General features: G+C 39.4%; 1 non-coding gene across 1 annotated transcript; it reads left to right on the top strand.

Moving 5' to 3' along the window:
* The first annotated feature begins 2,674 nt into the window (after positions 1-2,674).
* Positions 2,675-2,749, top strand: Trnat-ugu (transfer RNA threonine (anticodon UGU)). The gene has a single exon. It is a non-coding gene; the product is annotated as a tRNA-Thr (tRNA).
* The last annotated feature ends 1,671 nt before the right edge of the window (positions 2,750-4,420 follow it).

Raw genomic sequence — 4,420 nt, 5'->3', positions numbered from 1 at the left:
CTTAACGAAATTTATTTATTATTTGTCCAACTGATCTGGCCTTGTGATTTTATAATGCTTTTGATTGTAATAAAATATGTAGCAACTACAACGGATTACTATTGTCATTTTGGTGTGTCACTACCATACCCCATATCACAGAGGATGAAATGTTTCATGAAATATATGAAAACCTGTTTTTGATACATTGAACGATTAAGAGGGTGGAATATAGGATGTAATGTTTTATGAAAGTATTTCAGTGCGAAAGAGTTTTTAAAGCGAAATCTATGAATATTGTGTTATAGAAAACTACGTGTTTCACTGTTTTTGGAACTACAACCTCCAAGAAGGTGCAATAGGGGCACAGGTTTCACTGACCCATAGCCTTCCAGCCCAACCTGCAAAGTATACGGACTTGAAATTTGATGAAGGTGTAAATCTTACGCTGAAAGCATCATTTAAGAAGAGATTGTTCGAAATTTCACTCCTATGGGGGTGAAACATGGGTTGAAAGTCTTTTTTTTTAAATATGTCCCTATGTCCCTATTGAAGCTATAACTACAAAACTACGAAAATTGACATTTGGTGTCTCAGTCAGATACAAAAAAGAAACAGGTTTTTAGCATTTTCCGAAATTCTTCCATTGGGGGATAAAATAATTAGTGAAGGTTTTTTGAAAATAAATCATTATTAAAGAACTACTGAAGCATTTTTATAGCTACATCTATGAAAATAGGTATTTGACATCTCGGTTGGATGTAAAAAAAATGTGTTTCGTTGCTTTTGGAAATTTAACTCACTAATAGAGTGAAATAGGGGATGTAATGTTTTATGAAATATTTCACTATGAAAGCATTTTTAGAATTAAATGGATGAAGATTTGAATTTGGCTCCTCGGCTCTAAATAGAAGAATACGTGTTTAATTGTTTTTGAAACCCAACCCCTAAAGGGTGTGAGATATTTCAGAAAATGGTTCATTATGAAAGGATTGCTAAATATATCTGACAATTCGTATTCGGCTAATATGTTACAATTTTTAAAAACTACGTGTTTTCTGGTTTTGGAACTTCGAGCATAAGGGGATGAAAATTTTAATGAAATATTTATTGCGTTATATTAAAATATTTTAAATCTGCATCTATGAAAACCGGTATTTCACTTCTCAATTAGATATAAAGAAATATGCGTTAGGGAATGAAAGACTGTACGGAGATATCACCACAAGAATACAAACGGCTTGATTAACAAAAACCTTGGACTCCAGCTGTCAGCATTGCTTTTTGATCATTCAGTAAAAGACCATGCTTCAACGGCGCTAAGTTTAGAAAGTTTAGAAAGTGTTGCAGTTTATAAAAGACATAAAAAAACGATTAAAGAAAAAAATTCTTTGCAGACCATGAACGGTCTACGCAAGTAAAGAAGCGGATGATAAGCTAGCTCTTTATGCAAATGAGTTGGTCAGTTTAAGTTCCGAGACATGTCATGCAGCAGGAACGGAATCCTATAGTTGCTACGATTGGCTAAAGGAAAAGTTTTGCAGAATCACTCGAAATCACTTCTGCAAGTGGCTAAGAATCTCGTAATGAATAAAAATTCTGTACTGAGAATTCCAAGGTGGGAGATGCAAGATTCCTCCCCCCCCCCTTCCCCCTCCTCACAATGCTATCCTTCTTTACCTACAGCAAAAAATAAATAAATTAATTAATAAATAAAACTAGAGAAATTTCTACTGTGAAACTATTTGCATACAAGAGAACGGCCCTTGAAATTTAACTCTTCAAAGTTTTAAGCCCTGCTCATTCCGGATATTGATTAGAAAGTGTTAATCCACATGTGAAACCTGAGTATATAATCCCTGTGACATTTGATCAACGGTGTTCCATAAGGACAGGTTCTCATTCAAAACGTTCGAAAATTCAATTTCTTTGTAGTTGCATTTTTTAAAGGTGTACTTGTCTAGACTCTTGGAACAGAAAGTTTTTTTTTTTAATCCGTGCTTTACAAAAGTTTCTACAGTCCATTGTTTGAAGCAGTGTCACGGCTGCCATGAGCCGCGCGGGGTACCCGCCATGTGTCCAACGCCTTGTCACGGTTCGCGCGGCTCCCCCTGTTGGAGGTTCGAGTCCTCCCTCGGGCATGGTTGTGTGTGTGTTGTCCTTAGCATAAGTTACTGTAAGTAGTGTGTAAACATAGGGACTGATGGTTCAAATGGCTCTGAGCACTTTGGGACTTAACATCTGAGGTCATCAGTTTCCTAGAACTTAGAACGACTTAAACCTAACTAAATTAAGGACATCACACACACCCATGCTCGAGGCAGGATTTGAACCTGCGACCGTAGCGGTCGCGTGGCTCCCGACTGAAGCGCCTACAACCGCTCGGCCACAGCGGCCGGTCTATCATGTATTCTAGAAGAGTTGCAAGGTCGTCAGTGGCGCCTGTTCTTTTGAGAGCAGTTACTATCTTCATATCTATGGTTAAACGTTACCCAGCCATTGACCTTCGTCTGTGCGAATGCGCACAGGTTGCCGGAACTCTTACGGGAATCGTCACCTTAGTGTGAGCCAGTAATGAGTGGATGGACAAATACCTATTAAGTACATTACGTATGCGGATTGTGGACGGTTGGGGATGTGAGTCTCACGGGAAGCGTGCGAGGGATAAATTCCTGCAGTCGTGCTGTTCATGTGTGCCCTCGATGGCTCAGATGGATTGAGCGTCTGCCTTGTAAGCAGGAGATTCTGGGTTCGAGTCCCAGTAGGGGCACACTTTTCAGCTGTCCCCATCGAAGTATATCAACAACACCTGTCGGCAGCTGAGGGTTTCAATTAATTATCAGTTGTGAAGGTGATTCGATGAACCCTTTGCCAGGCACTTAAATGTGTTTTGCAGGGTATCCATATAGATGTAGATGATAACTCGTCCTGTGTCGCACGTGCTCAAAATGATTCATACTGCAGAATGCATGCAAACTTACTCACCGAAAATACGGACGAATATCAAGTGCAGGCTGCCGAGTGCTGCATATCCAGCTTTGACAGATCGGCTTTTCCTGCCAAGAAGAACAGGAAGTTGCTGTCTAGGAACAATCAGAGGTAGAGGAAGGGTTGATAAATACTCCTTGACTTGCAGACTAAACGTAAATAACGAAAATACATTTTTGGTAAAAATTGGTCAAAACATAATCGGTTGCCCTCCGTATTGGATTAGCTGTTTTGAATATTGAAAATCTGACTTCAGATTCGTTTTCAGCGACATTAAAAATATATATGTAACACTCAGTTCATGCAAATCGAAGTAATAATATAACTAAATGTTTTCCCTAAACTTTGAACACATTTTTTTCGGGTAACTATTTTCTCAGAACGGCATGCAGCATAAATTAAAAGTGGTTCGTTCTCTTAACATCTACCTCTGACCCCTAAAAGTAAACACTTTTCTTAGGAACTTATAGCTATAATATGACATTTGTTAATATTAACTAATTTTTGTGTAGGCATAAGGAGTGAAACAAACCCTCAAAAATCGAACTCAAAGTTCGAATTAGCACTGTATCGTTAAATTTAAGGTTGTTTCATTGCGGTTAGGTATACGCTCCCATAAATTTTATGTTTTATCGACTGATGTTATCCATTTTCAATTTCAGAGGAATAATGTAGTATCAACTGATGTTACCCATTTTTGAATTCAGGTAACATATGAGGTGCCACACTGCACGCGCTCTGCGTACTCCAGTCTCGCAGGCCCTTGATCAAATCATAATTACGGGCGCCATTTTTTATTGAAAATCTAAAATTAAGCTCATAGTATTATCACTCGTAATTCCCAAACAGATCTTTCGAATGTATTTTCATTGTCTCAAAAAGAATTTCAAATGTACCCTTTTTTGCTCATTTGTATGAGAACCTGGCCGTAACGCCGGAATATAGTCACGAGATTTTTTTTCAGAGACGCTGTACGTTCGCGAGAAGACTTTCGTTCTGCGCGTGTCGAAGGACATTCCTCAGATATTACTGTGTGTGTGCTACTCAGTCGTGCCATTTAAGTGTACATCTTTGCATAGTTTTCCTTTCACGATGTAAACAGTGTTCCGCTCAGTTGCTAACTGGCCAGTGAGTGGTTCCGAAGGTATCGGATGTGCGGTGCGTTCGGTCTGCTAGGACAACAGCAGACTAGCGTGGTGCGATGGCAGAAGCAGACACTGAGGGAGCTAGCTGCTGGGACGCCAGCGAACAATTTATGCCAAGTAAGACGAAGAGGACTATTCTAAAATTACGAGCCGTCTCAAAAGTGTTTACCATTGGTAAATCTTGCTGTTGAGTCTGACAAAACTGGCAGTTTTGCCTAGAGATACATTAGAGAGAGCTACAGGAAATCCCCCCACCCCCCTCAATGAATTTTTGGTTGTGATGACAGGCCGATTGGTAGTGTAGCCCG

This window comes from Schistocerca gregaria, unplaced genomic scaffold (genome assembly GCF_023897955.1).
Source record: "Schistocerca gregaria isolate iqSchGreg1 unplaced genomic scaffold, iqSchGreg1.2 ptg000492l, whole genome shotgun sequence".
In the NCBI taxonomy this organism is placed as follows: domain Eukaryota; kingdom Metazoa; phylum Arthropoda; class Insecta; order Orthoptera; family Acrididae; genus Schistocerca; species Schistocerca gregaria.
Note: the sequence above shows the minus strand (reverse complement) of the source record. Positions and strands in the feature narration are given on the sequence as shown.